Genomic DNA, 17,223 nt, shown 5'->3' with positions numbered 1-17,223 from the left:
CCATGAGGCACAGTTACTCCTTCCATAAAATGGGCATGGTAATAGTGCTTCCCAGGCAACAGTAATTATAAAAGATACACAGGTCTGTTGTTAATGTTTGCTTGCACAAAAGCTCATGTAATGAACCTGAACCCTTAAATATACTGTTTTTAATTTCTGCATTAAATGTTTCAACTATATCTATTTTAGCCTTATCGATATTTCTAAGTACCAACAGTGCACCCAGAATTGTCCAACGTGTAATGTTTATGATTTGTGTCCAGGAAACCTACAATCATGTATAACTGATATTAATCCCAATGGAATCAAATAACAATATTTAGGTCTTCTGAGGTACATACACTCATTTATTATCTACCTCTCTTTTTAAAGTGCCAACCTAGACTTTAATACTCCGCTTACAGCAATGGATAGGTCAACCAGACAGAAAATCACTAAAGAAATAATGGACTTGAAAGACACATTGGACCAGATGGATCTGACGGATATATTTAGAACTTTACATCCTGAGGCCAGGGAATTTACTTTCTTCTCAAGTGCGCATGGCACATTCTCCAAGATAGATCACATACTGGGACATAAAGCAGCCCTCAATAAATATAAAAGAATAGAGATCATACCATGCACACTGTCAGATCACAATGCTTTGAAACTTGAAATCAATTACAGGAAGAAGTCTGGAAAACCGCCAAAAACATGGAGGTTAAAGAACACCCTTCTAAAGAATGAATGGGCCAATCAGGCAATTAGAGAGGAAATTAAAAAATATATGGAAACAAATGAAAATGAAAACACAACAATTCAAAATCTATGGGATGCGGCCAAGGCAGTCCTAAGAGGAAAGTACATTGCTCTCCAGGCCTATTTCAAGAGATTAGAAAAAGCACAAGTCCAAAATCTAACAGCTCACCTAAAGGAGCTAGAGGCAGAGCAACAAGAACGCCCTAAACCCAGTAGAAGAAGAGAAATAGTAAAAATTAGAGCAGAAATAAACAACATAGAGACCAAAGAAACAATTGAACAGATCAATGAAACCAAGAGTTGGTTTTTTGAAAAAGTAAACAAAATTGACAAACCTCTAGCCAGGCTTATCAAAAAGAAAAGAGAGAGCACCCAAATAGACAAAATTATGAATGAAAATGGACTTATTACAACCAACCCCTCAGAAATACAAGCAATTATCAGGGAATACTATGAAAAATTATATGCCAACAAATTGGACAACTTAGAAGAAATGGACAAATTCCTAAACACACACTCACTACCAAAATTCACACGGGAAGAAATAGAAAACCTGAACAGACCCATAACGAGTGAAGAAATCGAATCAGTGATCAAAAATCTCCCAACAAATAAGAGCCCTGGACCTGATGGTTTCCCTGGGGAATTCTACCAGACATTTAAAACAGAATTAATCCCAATTCTTCTCAAGCTATTCCAAAAAATAGAAGTCGAAGGAAAACTCCCGGACTCATTTTATGAAGCCAGCATCACTCTGATTCCCAAGCCAGACAGAGATCCAACAAAAAAAGAGAACTATAGGCCAATATCCTTGATGAATACGGATGCAAAAATTCTCAACAAGATCCTTGCAAATCGAATCCAGCAGCATATCAAAAGAATCATCCACCAAGATCAAGTGGGATTCATTCCTGGGTTACAGGGCTGGTTCAACATTCGCAAATCAATCAATGTGATCCATCATATCAATAAAAGAAAAGATAAAAACCATATGATCCTGTCAATAGATGCAGAAAAAGCATTTGACAAAATACAGCATCCCTTCTTAATAAAGACTCTCGAGAAAGTTGGGATAGAAGGAACCTACTTAAACATCATCAAAGCCATCTATGAGAAGCCTTCAGCTAACATCATCCTCAACGGGGAAAAACTGAGAGCTTTCCCCCTGAGATCAGGAACACGACAGGGATGTCCACTCTCACCACTGTTGTTTAACATAGTGCTGGAAGTCCTAGCATCAGCCATCAGACAACAAAAGGAAATCAAAGGCATCAGAATTGGCAAAGAGGAAGTCAAACTTTCACTCTTCGCAGATGACATGATACTCTACATAGAAAACCCGACAGACTCCACCAGAAGCCTACTAGAACTGATCCAAGAATTCAGCCAAGTTGCAGGGTACAAAATCAACGTACAGAAATCGGTTGCATTTTTATACACCAATAATGAAGCAACAGAAAGAGAAATCAAGAAACTGATCCCATTCACAATTGCACAAAAAACCATAAAATACCTCGGAATAAACCTAACCAAGGATACAAGAGATCTGTATGATGAAAACTATAGAAAACTTATGAAGGAAATTGAAGAAGACACAAAGAAATGGAAAAACATTCCATGCTCATGGATAGGAAGAATAAATATAGTTAAGATGTCATTACTACCTAAAGCACTCTACACATTCAATGCAATTCCAATCAAAATTGCACCAGCATACTTCTCAAAACTAGAACAAACTATCCAAAAATTTGTATGGAACCACAAAAGACCCCGAATAGCCAAAGTAATACTGAAAAATAAAACCAAAACGGGAGGTATCACCATCCCAGACTTCAGCCTCTACTACAAAGCTGTCATCCTCAAGACAGTATGGTATTGGCACAAAAACAGACCCATAGACCAATGGAACAGAATTGAGAACTCAGAAGTGGACCCAAAAGTATACAGCCAACTGATCTTTGACAAAGCAGGAAAGAATATCCAATGGAAAAAAGACAGCCTTTTTAACAGATGGTGTTGGGAGAACTGGACAGCAACATGCAGAAGAATGAAACTAGATCATTTTCTCACACCATGCACAAAAATCAACTCAAAATGGATAAAGGACCTGAACGTGAGACAGGAAACTATCAACACCCTAGAGGAGAAAGCAGGAAACAACCTCCTTGACCTCCACCGCAGCAACTTCTTACTTGACACATCCCCAAAAGCAAGGGAATCAAGAGCAAAAATAAACTGTTGGGACCTCATCAAGATTAAAAGCTTCTGCACAGCCAAGGAAACAACCCAGAAAATTAATAGGCAACCAACGGAATGGGAAAAGATAGTTGCAAATGACATATCAGATAAAGGGTTAATATCCAGAATCTATAAGGAACTCACCAAACTACACGCCCGAAAAACAAACAACCCAGTGAAGAAATGGGCAGAAGACATGAACAGACACTTCTCCAAAGAGGACATCCAGATGGCCAACAGACACATGAAACGATGCTCAGCATCCCTCCTCATCAGGGAAATACAAATCAAAACCACACTGAGATACCACCTCACGCCAGTCAGAGTGGCTAAAATGAGCAAATCAGAGAACTCTAGATGCTGGCGAGGATGTGGAGAAACGGGCACCCTCCTACACTGTTGGTGGGAATGTAAACTGGTACAGCCCCTCTGGAAAACAGTGTGGAGGTTCCTCAGGAAACTAACAATAGAACTCCCCTATGACCCAGCAATAGCACTGCTAGGAATTTACCCAAGGGATACAGAAATGCTGAGGCATAGGAGCACATGTACCCCAATGTTCATAGCAGCACTCTCCACAATAGCTAAAACATGGAAAGAGCCTAAGTGTCCATCAACAGATGAATGGATCAAGAAGATGTGGTTTATCTATACCATGGAATACTACATGGCAATGAGAAACAATGAAATCTGGCCATGTGTAGCAACATGGATGGACCTTGAGGGTGTTATGCTGAGCGAAATAAGTCAGGCAGAGAAGGACAAATATCATATGTTTGCACGTATAGGAGGATTAGGAGGAACTTGACGGAGGAACAAGGGGGAGAAGAAGGGCGGAAATGGTGGGGGAAAGGGAGAGAGGCAAACCATGAGAGACTCTTGAATGCTGACAAAAACTGAGGACTGATGGGTGTGGGGGGGAGGGGGGGATGGGCATGGAGGAGGGCACTTTGGGGATGAGCACTGAGTGTTATGTGGAAACTAATTTGACAATAAACTATTTGTAAAAAAAAAATAAAAAAATAAAGCTTTACAGTAGAAAAAATAAATAAATAAAATGATATTGCCATTTTGTCAAAAAAAAAAAAAATAAAGTGCCAACCTAGATAAGGAGTCTCTATTATCTCCACTCTACAGATAGAGAAGTGGAAGCAAATAAATGTGGCATGACTTGCCCAAGGGCAGAGAATAGAAACAGAAGAGGGAATGATGATCATAATAATTTGCATTTGTGAAGTGCTTTTCTGACTGAAAAATCCAACGCTCTTAGCAATGCACAATTTAATTCATCATTACAAAAATGCTATGAGGTTAAACAAGAAGTATTAATATCCCTAAGAGAGAAAAGTTTTAAAATATAGTTGCATAGCTAACTTTATAACCATGCAGTTAGATTGGATCAAAAATCATATTTTGCATCAGACTTGAATAGGGATTATTAGGAACTCAGAGAGAGTTCCAAGGCAGAGTGAATTGCTCAGTCAGGGTTCTCCCAGCTGCATCTCTTGCTTTCTGCTCCCCGAGGTTAAACCAGAACGAAAAACACAGGATAGGCATTTAAGGGAATGCATATTAATTTGGAGTCAGTCAGACAGACTCTAGGCTCACTGTGACCTTAGGCAAGTAACTTTACCTTAAATAATCCTCTTTTTTCATTAGTATAATAGGTGTAATAACTCGACTACATATGCAAGTTAAGTATTAAAAAGAAAGAAAGTATCCAGTGTGGTGTCTGGACCTAAGGGTTGTTCAACAGTGGTTAATATTGACTTTTATATCTATCAGCAATAATAAATGGTTTCTTCCATTTTTAAATAATTGTAAGCAAATGGCCAAGTCAATTAGGCAAGAAATTCTGAAAACTAAACATCTGCATGGAGTTCAGGTAAAAGTGAACAGGGAGTCAGCTGAGACTGATTAGCAAGCTCCATCCTCCCACGGGGTCCCAAATTTTCATGTAAGGGCCCACTCCAGTTCCAGTGGAACTCATGTATGGCAGATCTGGGGCCAAAGCTGAAGAGGGCTTTCCCCAGGTTGGACCTGAGAGATAGGGAGCAAATGTGGAGAAAGATGGCACCCAGGAGAATCTTTCCTATCAATTCAAAGAATAGGTCAAAGAACAATGCAAGAACAAGGAAAGTTCTAAACCTTGGGGATCTGCAGGAGATGTCCCTGGGAGAATATTCCTGGGAAGTAACAATTAAAGAAGTACGAAGCTGAATAAAAATGCTTTCCTGAGAACACCAAAGCCAAACCTTCCCTGGAAGACGATCAGAAAACTTCCTCGCCACCCAAGATGTAGCACACTGTCTGAAACTCCATCTGTTAGGGAAGCTCCTATTAGGCAAACAGAATGCCTTCTTTAAAACACTAAAGTCTTTGGTGAGCAGAAGTGGGCATTCTACAGCTTACCTCTTACTGCCAGATAGGTCAGTCCCATGCATTTGTCTTATTATCTTGCTGAGAACAGACGTTTCAGGGAATCAAGTCCAGGAGAAAGAATCACTTTGGAGGTGATGGCACCATTTGGCAGGAGTCCAAGGAACCAATACATCGTGAACATAAAGGAGAGAGTGAGTGAAAGCCCAGGAGGCTGCATCATGGACCAGAAACTTCCTCAGAGTGTGAAAGACTTTTCATACACAATTTAAGCTGGAAATTGTTTTCTTCTAAAGCAATTAAAGAAGAAATAAGAAAAAGAAATGAAAAGCATCCAAATTAGAAAGTACAAAGTAAAATGATCTCTCTCTCTCTCTCTGCAGATGACACGATCTTAGATGCAGAAAACTCTAAAGATTATACACACACACACACACACACACAATTATCAGAATAAATGAATTCAGCAAAGTTGCAGGATACAAAATCAACACACAAAAATCAGTTGCATTCTTGTTTATTAACAATGAACCATTAGAAAAGGAAATTCAGAGAACAATTCTATTTCCTGTAGTATCAGAAAATAAAATAAAATAAAATAATAAAATAAAATAAAATACTTAGGAATAAACATAACCAAAGAGGCAAAAGAGCTGTATACTGAAAACTACAAAACATCGCTGAAAGAAATTAAAGAAGATACTAAATAATCAAAAGATATCCAGTGTTCATGGATTGGAAAACTTAATATCGTTAATATGACAATACTAATCGAAGTGATCAACGAGTTGAGTGCAGTCACTATCAATATTCCAATGACAGTTTTTGCAGAAATAGATAAATCCATACTAAAATGTATATGAAAATTCAAAGGGCAAAGCAGTCTTTAAAAAGAAGGAGGAGGGGCACCTGTGTGGCTCAGTCAGTTGAGCATTTGACTCTTGATTTCAGCTCAGGTATGACCTCACGGTTCGTGAGTTTAAGCCTTGAGTCAGGCTCTGAGCTGACAGTGCAAAGTCTGCTTAGGGTTTTCTTTCTCACCCTCTCTCTCTCTGCTCCCTCTGTGCATGCACGTGTGCATTCCCCCCCTCTCTCCAATAAATAAATAAATAAATAAATAAACTTTTAAAAACTTTTTTAAAAGAAGAAGAGAACTGGAGGCCTCACACTTCAAAACTTATTACAAAGCTATGGTAATCAAAATAGTATGGGTTTGGCATAAAGACAGACTTATAGACCAGTGGAATGGAATAAAAAGCCCAGAAATAAAATCTCACATACGTGGTCAAATGATTTTCTTTTTTTTTTTAATTTTTTTTTTTTTTAATTTTGGGAGCAGGGGGAGAGAGAGAGAGAGAGAGAGAGAGAGAGAGCATGTGAGCGTGAGTGGGGTGGGGGCAGAGAGAGAGAATTCCAAGCAGGCCCTTTGTTGTCAGCACAGAGCCAAACCTGGGGTTTGATCTAACGAACCATGAGATCATGACCTAAGCTGAAATCAAAAGTCAGACACTCAACTGATTGAGTCACCCAGATGCCCTGATGGTCAAATGATTTTCGACAAGAATGTCAAGACCGTTCAATGAAGAAGGGCAGTCTATAACAAATGGTGCTGGGAAAACTGGATATCCACATGCAAATTAAGGAAACTGAATCCAAACCTTATAGTATACTCAAAAATTGACTAAAAATGTACCATACATGTAAATATAAGAGCTAAAATCCATAAAACTCTTTGAGAAAAGACAGGGGGAAACCTCATGACATTGTATTTTGGCAATGATTTCTTGGATATGATACCAAAAGCACAGGCAACAAAAGAAAAAAATAAATTGGACTACATCAAATTTTAAAGCTTATGCACATTGAAGGACAGAGTCCATAAAATGGAATGGCAACCCTCTCAATGGGAGAAAATATTTGCAAATCATATATCTGATAAAGGGTTATTATTCAGAATATATGAACAACTCCTGTAAATTAACAACAAATCAAACAACCTGATTAAAAATGGGCAAAAGATTTCTCCAAAGAAGATAATCGAATGGTCAATAAGCACATGAAAAGATACTCAACTTCACCAATCTCTAGGAAAATGCAAATTTAAACTGCAATATTTTTTAAAAGAAAACAAAAAGAAAGAAAGAAAGAGGGACACAAAGAGAGAAAGAAAGAAGGAAGAAAAGAAAGAAAGACAATAACCAGTGTTGGTGAGGATATGGAAAAATTAGAGCCCTCATGCATTGCTGGTTAGAATGTAAAATGATGCAGCCACTGTGGAAAACAGTTTAGTGGTTCCTCAAAAAGTTAAACCTAGAATTTATATGATCCAGAAATTCCGCTTCTGGATATGTAACCCAAAGAAATGAAAGCAATAATTTGAACAGATATTTCTACCCACATATTCATGGCGGCATTATTCATAATAACCAAAATGTGGAACGACCCAAGTCCATCAATGCATGCATGGATAAACAAAATGTGGTATATGCATACAATGAAATACCATTCAGTCTTAAATAGAGTAGGAAATGTTGCTACTTGCTACAACATGGATGAATCACAAAGACATTATGCTAAATGAAGTAAACCAGTCACAAAAGGGCAAATTACATGAGTCCACTTATATGAGGTACCTACATTAGTCAAATTCATAGAAACAAAAAATGGAATAGTGGTTGTTAGGGGCTAGAGGAATAGGGAAATAGGGGGACTATTGTTTAATGGGTACAGAGTTTCAGTTTGAGATGATAAAAATAGTTCTTGAAATAGATAGTGGTCATAGTTACACAACATTGTGAGTGTACTTGAAATGGTAAATTTTATGTTATGTGTATTTTACTAGAATAAAAAATTTTAGTGAAACATTTAGGCATAAATCTAACTAAACAGGTACAGTGCTTGTATATTAAAACAACACAATGCTGATGAAAGAAAATTTTAAAATGTATAAATATGTAGAGAAATATACTATGCTCATGGATTAGAAGAATCAACACAGTAAAGATGTCAATTATCCACAACTTGATATGTAGATTTATCATAATTCCTATCAAAAGCCCTTCAAGAGTTTTTATAAGTATAGATAAGGTTACTCTAAACTTTATAGGAAAGGCAAACAAATTTGAAGAACCAACACAATTTTGAAAAAAAAAAATAAAGTTGGAGGAATCAGGCTACTCAATGTCAAGCCTTATAATATAGCTACAGTAGTCAAGATTCTGTGGTATTGGAAGAAGCACAGACGAGAAGCACAAATCAATGGACCAAACCTGAGAATTCAGAATAAACCTATACAAATATGCCCAACTGATTTTTGGCAAAGGCACAAAAGCAATTCAGTAAGGAAGGATATATCCTTTTCAATGAATGGTGCTGGAACATTTGGAGATAGAAGCATTTGGACCACCAACAAGAAAACAAGGGGGGACCTAATTGAAGTCTCATATCTTATACAAAAATTTAATTAAAAAATTAATTCTAAATGGATCACAGATTTACATGTAAAACTATAGGAGAAACCATCAGGATCCAGGGCTGAACAAAGATTTCTTAGACTCAATTCTAAACGCATGATCCATAAACAAAAAAGATTATATCTTTTTAAAATTTTTCATCAGAATCATAAACTTTTGCTCTGTGAAAAACCTTGTTAAGAGGGTAAAAAGACAAGCGCCAGCCTGAGAGAAAATATTTGCAAACCATACATCTGACCAAAAAACCTAGTATCTAGAATATATAAAGAACTCAGCAGTAAAAAATAAACAAATCAATTTTAAAGTGGTCAAAAAATACGAAGACACATTTCACCAAAGAAGATACAGAGGTGGCAAATAAGCCCAAGAAAAGATATTCAACATCACTAGCAATTAGGGAAGTGCAAATTAAAACCACAATGTGATATCACTCCACATCCATCAGAATGACTTTTTTTTTTTTTTAAATGTTTCTTATTTATTTCTGGGAGAGAGAGAGAGACAGCGTGAGCAGGGGAGGGTCAGAGAGAGAGGGAGTCACAGACTGAAACAGGCTCCAGGCTCTGAGCTGGCAGTCAGCACAGAGCCCGACGCGGGGCTCGAACCCACCAACCGCGAGATCATGACCTAAGCGAAAGTCGGACGCCCAACCGACTAAGCCACCCGGGCGCCCCCAGAATGACTTTTTTAAAAAAAGCAATAGGGCACCTGTGTCGCTCAGTCAGTTAAGCGTCTGACTTTGGCTCACAGTTCAAAAGTTTGAGCCATGCACTGGGTTGTCAGCACAGAGCTTGCTTTGGATCTTCTGTCCCGCCGCCCCACTGCCTCACCCCACCCTGCTTATTCTCTCCCTCTCTCAAAGTAAATAAATAAACTTTAAAAAAAAGTGTATGTATATACTATGCTTTTTTTCCTATACATTCATCTTATAATAGAGTTTAATTAAAAATTAGGCACCGTAATTGGTGCACCTGGGTGGCTCAGTAGGTTAAGCATCCAACTTCAGCTCAGGCCATGATCTCATGGTTCGTAGGTTAGAGCCCCAGGTCAGGCTCTGTACTGACAGCTCAGAGCCCAGAGCCTGCTTTGGATTTTGCAACTCCCTCTCTCTCTCTCTCCCCCTGCCCCACCCCCTGTTCATGCTGTGTGTGTATCTCTCTCTCTCAAAAATAAACATTTAAAAAAATTAGGCACCATAAGATATTACCAACAGTAATTCATAAAATAAAACTATTACAATAATAAATGAATAAAAGTTATGTGGTCTCCCTCTCTCAAAATATCTTCTTGTATTGTACTCACTTTTCTCGTGATGATGGGAGATGACAAAATGCCTACATGATGAGATGAAGTCAGGTGAGTGACGGAGACACTACAGCATTCGGCTACGATTGACCTAACGATACATCAGAAAGAGGATCATCCTCTTCCAGACAGCAGTTGCCTGTGGGTAATTGAAACCACAGAAAGTAAAACAGGGGATAATCGGGGGAGCTAGTGTCTTACTCAAACTTATCTTGAATAAAATACAGAAGAGATCTGGGAAAATTCTTTTGCCTAATACGTGTCATATCAATCGAGTTCCTAGCTCCCTGCTTCATATGACAACCAATAAATTAACCAGGGCCTGGCCAAGAGGAGGGAGTCCTCTCCGATCAGCATTCTCAAAGACAGTCTGCTCTCAAACACAGCCATAGACCCCAATTCTTTCTGCAAAGCAACCATCTTCCACTACATGAGATCAGGTGCTTACAAAGCACTTTTTGATGAAGTCAATGATCAGAGAAAAAAACAGGCAGTAGAGGATTTTACTATACGGCTGGACGCAAGCAGAGTGACGGTGTACTGAAACTGATCCTGGACAATACGATACTGGCCTCATCTCAGTCATATACTAAGAATAACAGTCATGGGGGCTATTCGTCCTCTTGAAGGACGCCAGCCCTGCCGGCCACCGTGGCTGGTGGAGCAGCTGCTCGGTGGCCAGCACACCTGTCACTCCATCGGCCATTGTTGAGAAGTCCAAGTGGGCACCCACCTAATGGCAACAATTCTTTAGTCTGGCCTTCGACCCATGACTTGATGAAAAAGAGAAACTCCCATGTGTCAGGAATCTGGATTAAGAAATGCTTAGGAAAAGAAGCAATTAACAGAGGAAGTACAATCCAAAAGGTCATGATGACAAAAGATGCCGGGCAGCCACAGGAGGCCACGGGAAAGCCAAAGTTACCAGCACGTGGAACTCGAGCAGAAAGAAGAAAGTGGGGTAAATGGCAGAGGGAGGTAGAGGTAGCAGAAGAGCCCGGAACCCTGAAGGAAACAGAGAGCACAGGCAGGACGTGGAACAGCCTAGGGCAGCCTAACAGCCAACCCCTGCCTAGCCTTGTACCTCCTTTCACCTCTAGCAGCTTATCATCACATTTTCTGAAACAAAAACAGCTCTCTCCCTAAGAGGAATTCTGGTGCCAGCTGTTAACGTGCCTCCCTCTTACCCTTCTACAAGTTAAAGCACAGCCTACCCTATTCCTCTAAGTCTGTCAAAGGGATTAGAAATCTGCTGTTTCAACTATAAAAAAAAAAGAAAAAGAAAATCTACCAAATCAATAGCCAGGGTCAATTTCGCATGATCCCAGTTCCCACTGGCCCATCTGACAGAGTGATGGCATCTGTAATACACAGGAATGTTTCGGTCAGTTGTGGCCACATGCTGAGAACTTCCATGTCAGTGGAGCATTAGGTCTTTGCTTGTGTCAGATCTGCGCCCCCAGTGAGCCCCATTAACTTCCACACCACCCGCATGACAGAGAGGACAAAACACACCTGCTGTCAGCTCTGTCCAGGTCACAACCTCCCCGGACCTCAGTGTTCTCATCAGCAAAACAATGGACTTGGACTAGAATAGCAGGTCCAGAGGAGCCACCAGAGAGCCCAAGCACTTCTGTGGAGGGAGCTTGGAAGCCTGCACAGCAGACGAGAGATCATGGCTGAGTACCAGCCCCACCTGCACCCCCACCTCTAACAGAGGCAGCTCAACCCTCACCCCTTCTTCCTACTGGGCTCCCTGATCAGGATGCAGTGAAAGAAATATTTCCACTGCTGGAAATACTTGAAAACCACTCGTATAGCTGTTTTCTAAATTCCGATCAGCAGCTTCTATTTGTCTACGGTATTGCATCTGTCATTCCAGGACCCATATGACTCCAAGTCAAAATGTATGTCCAGCAAGATCTGATCCAGGAGGTGGAGAGCGCTGAAAGGGATTTCAGGGCTGGGGCAATGCAGATCCAGGTCCATAGCAGCCTGTGGCCCACATGGTCCTTTTGCTAAGAGTAGGGCCCAGCCTGTATCCAGGGGAAGGGGTGCTAACTTGGATAGTTACTTGGATAGTCTTACTCCCTACCCAAACTCCCTCATTATCTCTCAGTATTTACTCCCCTCCTCTTCTGCCATAACAGAATCCCATATCATGTCAGCAGGTGCCACCCAGAATAAGAGACAACAAGGGGCACCTGGGTGGCTCAGTCAGTTAAGCATCCAACTTTGGCTCAGGTCATGGTCTCGCCGTTTACATATTCGAGCCTGTGTCGGGCTTGATGCTGACAGCTCAGAGCCTTGAGCCTGCTTCAGATTCTGTGTCTCCCTCTCTCTCTGCCTCTGCCTCTCTCTCTCTCTCTCTCTCTCTCTCTCAAAAATAAATTTAAGAAACACTTAAAAAAACTAAACTTAAAACAAAAAGATGTCATTTCCCAGCCCCCTTGCTGCCACTTGTGGACAAGTGACCAAATTCCAGACAGGGGCATATCAACAGAAGTATTGTCCAGGACTTCTGGGAGCCTTTTTCAACAAGGGGGCAGTGTCTCATGCTCAGCAGTCATCTTATACCATGGAGATCGGGCTAAGAAGACAGAACAACGGGTTAGTGGGAGCCTCGGTCCTTGATGACCTTGGAGACGCCATATCAGCCTGGACTATGCTTCCAGATTCTTTATGTGTGAGAGACATAAATGTTCATCTTGTTTAAGCCACTATTATTTTGAGTTTGAGCTCACAGTCAGTTTGACCCAATCTGGCAAATAATTAATGCCCTGAAGTAGCAGTCAATAGTGACAAAAGAGCCTAACATGTAACAATTATTGAAGGAGGTCAGATGGCAGGTGATAACACAGATGGTGAGCTGAAAAGTGGGTGAGCCTTGTTATGCAGGGACCAAACATTTGGTAAAACTCACCTATGGTTCCTTGGGTGAGACTGCAAGCTGAGATCTGTGCATAGAAGAATCAATGGAGAGAATTCAGCAGGCAGGTGGTGACCACTATGGCTTCATAATGGGCCAACCTGCCCAGGCCCAACTGTTCCCAGAACACCCTGGCCTTAGGCTTCCATTAGGGTGGGCCACCCCAGAGATTCCTGGGAGACTCGTAGGCAGCCAGGAGCAGCAGCTATCCTGTGGAGCTGCTGACTCATGTCCTTGGCATGAAGCAGCAGCTGGATCTGAAACTGCTCCACTTTCCTCTGGATTCCCCTCCAGAGATAGACCTCCAGCTTCCCAGTGATGCAACCCATGCCGGGCCCTTACTTAGAAGTACCCTGCTCTTGACGCTCGGCTGCTATACCATCTTGAAATTCTTACTTTTTGAACAAGAACACTTGCATTTGCACTTTGCACTGCATCCAGAAGATTATACACGCACTCCTGCTTAGTGATTCTGCACGTTTAGTTGGACCCTGATACAGAACATTTGCTTCCCGTTTAACAGAGTCTTGTGAGAGCGACCGAGCGAACTCACAGAGTAATCCAGCCCCAGGCAGAGAAAAGAAGACAGCAAAGCCGAGGGAGCAAAGCCTAAGGAAGCATAGAAAACAGCCGTTTTGAGGAAATGAGATGGTGATCACACGGAAGTGGTGACCTGCTGGCAAAACCATTAGCCTCACAGCCAAGTGCTCTGTTTCAGATGGCCTCAAACCCAAGACATCGGGCTGGAGGAGAGAGCAAACAGTAAATGACTAGAGTCTGCAGGCTGGAACCTTATGCGCAGACAAGATCTTTGGTTGATTATTCCCACACGGAACCAACTTTTTCAGAGAAATGTCATTCTCAAGAAATCCCAGCCTGGCCGGCAACACCCGTGCAGGCTAATTGCCAGAACTGTTGTGTGTTTTCCACTGTCCCCTGTCCTGATACACATTTGATTTGTGGTTTTCCTGTTTCTTCCCCACCATCAACGGTTTGACAAAGGATGACGTGTCGTAGGCAGCATCTGGAGTTGCCTGCATAGACCAGGGGAGGGTGCTGGTGCATCTGCAGAACTGCACTCCTCTGGGAGATCCATGTACACTGCAAATAAGGTGAGGCCCGCAGGCATTCGGTCAGCCCTCTAAAACCCAGGATCCCTTTCCTTCTCGGGAACAAAATCCCAATGTTGGCATAACACAGTGCGCCCAGAACAGAAGATTATGTTTGTCAGCTTTCTAGTAGTGAGGTCGGATTGTATGACTTAAATTCTGGCCAGTGACGTGTAAGCACGAAGGTTGTGCAGGACTTCAGGGGACTCTCCTTGGAAGGTGTGTGGAGGGGGTGCCCTCTATTCTTCCTCCCCACTGACTGGAAGGGCGCATGGTGTCTAATGCTTATGCAGCCATTTTGGATCATGAAGGCACATGCTAGGTTGGTGGAACAGCAGTGCAGGAGTATAGAATGGTCTCTGGGGGTGCACAACTGCCTTACTACAACTAAACACCAGACATCTCTCAAATGAGAGGAAAGTAAGTAAGCCTTCAGTTGGTTCAAATTACTGTTAGTTGGGGGCCTTCTTTCACAGGCAGCCTGGTTTCCTCACTAATCCAGTCCAGAGGCCCAGAGTCCTAGCTCTTCACCAGAATCCCAAGGTTTCCTTGAGTATCTGAGCACATTGCAATTAGAGATGGCCACGGGAGACAGAATTCTAGCCATGGGAATGCGGGTGGTTTCAGGACATGGTAGTGACTCCTTCACTCTCTGTCCTCTTCTTTGAGCTGGATACAAAGATAATGCCCTAGATGATGTCAGAATCACAAACTAGAAGGCACCAGAGTCCCTTAATCACTATGTGGAGCAGGACTCCATAACAACCGGATATAACCACTGAATCTAATTGTGCTAGGGAGAAATAAAATTCTAACATGCTCGACCTATTCTCCATTTGGAGTCTATTTGTTAAAAGAGTCTAGCCTTTTCTAGCACAAGCTTAAAGGCAGAAGGCTAACAAGATAGACTGTGTTGGGCCCCAGCTGTGGGAACTTTAGTTCTAACTTCTAATTCTAGCAGAGGACTTGGAAGAAGAGCACTGATGATGCATAGGGGCACATGTACCCCAATGTTCATAGCAGCACTCTCAACAATAGCTAAAAGATGAAAAGAGCCTAAGTGTCATCAACAGACGAATGGATCAAGAAGATGTGGTTTATCTATACGATGAAATACTACATGGCAATGAGAAAGAATGAAATCTGGCCATGTGTAGCAACATGGATGGACCTTGAGGGTATTATGCTGAGCGAAATAAGTCAGGCAGAGAAAGACAGCTACCATATGTTTGCACATAAAGGAGGATTAGGAGGAACTTAATGGAGGACCATGGGGGAGAAGAAGGGGGGAAATAGTGGGGGAGAGGGAGGGAGGCAAACTATGAGAGACTCTTGAATGATGAGAACAAACTGAGGACTGATGGGTATGGGGGGAAAGGAAGGGGAGTGATGGGCATGGAGGAGGGCACTTGTGGAGATGAACACTGGTGTTATATGGAAACCAACTTGACAATAAACTTAAAAAAAAAAAAAAAGGAAGAGGAACACTGATCAAGGAACTTGATCCCAAATCCTGTCATGCAGACAAGACAATATGCCAGGCTGGGGGGAGATTACAGTCCAGTAGACTCTTAGATAATTACGATTCATCCCATGTCCACTGACCAGCACTATTAACGCAGACCATACTTGCTGGCGGAGCTGATATAGTGGCCGCTTGGCTGGCAGTGACCCAGGCACTGGGAAGAGCCCAATGCTGAAAACTGAGAGATCCTCAGGCAGCTGGAGACAGACTATGCTGACTGTATTTGGGGGTTAAGCTAGAATCAACTTGTACCTACAGGCAGGGCTCCAGAGTTCTTGCTGGGAATGAGCTAACCGTGTGAACACCAAACATGGTCAAGAAGTCAAATCAATATGGAAGTCACCCTACTTATAACACTTCCATTTGGACACTGTTATAACTCCAACAAAAGCAAGACATCGTGGGTAAGTCTCCAAACCAACTACTGCCATTCAAATTCTGACCCTGTGACTTTCCAGAAGCCAACCAAACTGGGCCACATCATTTCTTTGAACTTCAGTTTCCTCATCTATGAGACAGAGATCATGAACATACCTCCTGTAAGTGATGCATAAAAAATACTAGTATGAATTCTTGTGTGTGTTAAGAACTCTGAAGCTGTTACCTATTAGTATTAAGGCCAGAGTGTATGACTTTAGTGCACTTCAATTACAGTGCACTAATTACTTCAGTGCATTGAATTACTTCAAACACATCAACTCCACTGCTACTATTGGATGGTATTAACATTGCTTATATAATCTCGTCTTGGATGAAGAGACCTACAAACAGCCGCTTGAAATCCAAACTTTTGTAAATAGTGTAACATCTGTAATCTATTTTTCACTTATATACACAATATTTCAGATAATTACGCATGCTGTTGTGCTTAAAGTAAACTGCAGGTCCTTTAAAAATCTAAGTGGAGTTGTGGTCATTTCATGTTATATTATCTTCTCAATCAGTATTCACTCACTTGTTCAAGCAGATATTTGTAAAGGGCCTGCTATGTAGCAGCCATGGGGCTAAGCTTTGGGAACAGTGGAGAACAAGATAGATACCATGGTTCTTGCCCTCACAGAATTTTCATGCCAATATTGTCGTGGGAGGTCAGCAGCATCCTTGGGCAATGTGTAGTGGTCCTGATGTTCAGAAGGCCAAAACCCTCAGGGTTATGTAAAATTCTTCCCACTTCCATGACTTTCTTTTCCCATCAGACCCTGTCCACTAATGGTTACTTGGCTCCTAAGGCCACCTTTAATATCATTTTCTTTGTTTGAATCTAAATACAGATGCCTCCTCCAAGGTCCTCACATGTTCTAGTATGAGGGGAACTTACCTCTGAAAATCCCCTGCAGTTCACCTTTCCCTACTGATGCTTGTTCAGTTGGGTAACACCTCTTCTTCTGAAAAGGGAGAAATTGAGATTTTCTTTTTTTTTTTTTTTTTTTTACTAATAGTTTATTGTCAAGTTGGTTTCCATATAACACCCGGTGCTCATCCCAAGTGCCCTCCTCCATGCCCATCTCCCCCCTTCCCCCCCCC

General features: G+C 41.4%; 2 long non-coding RNA genes across 2 annotated transcripts in view; one reads left to right on the top strand and one right to left on the bottom strand.

Moving 5' to 3' along the window:
* Positions 1-10,133: 10,133 nt before the first annotated feature.
* Positions 10,134-11,786, bottom strand: LOC120237835. The gene is made up of 2 exons (XR_005530055.1): positions 11,652-11,786; positions 10,134-10,275 (listed from the first exon to the last, which is right to left on the bottom strand). It is a non-coding gene; the product is annotated as an uncharacterized LOC120237835 (long non-coding RNA).
* A 1,893-nt stretch (positions 11,787-13,679) lies between these two features.
* LOC120237830 overlaps positions 13,680-17,223 on the top strand; it is a 30,471-nt gene continuing 26,927 nt past the window's right edge. The window contains exon 1 of the long non-coding RNA XR_005530051.1: positions 13,680-14,177. This is a non-coding gene — a long non-coding RNA (uncharacterized LOC120237830). The remainder of the gene's footprint in view (positions 14,178-17,223) is intronic.

The sequence above is a fragment of the Hyaena hyaena genome, unplaced genomic scaffold (genome assembly GCF_003009895.1).
Source record: "Hyaena hyaena isolate Hyena2069 unplaced genomic scaffold, ASM300989v1 scaffold_193, whole genome shotgun sequence".
Classification (NCBI taxonomy): domain Eukaryota; kingdom Metazoa; phylum Chordata; class Mammalia; order Carnivora; family Hyaenidae; genus Hyaena; species Hyaena hyaena.
The sequence above is the reverse complement of the archived record's forward strand: the minus strand, read 5'-3'. Positions and strand labels throughout refer to the sequence as shown.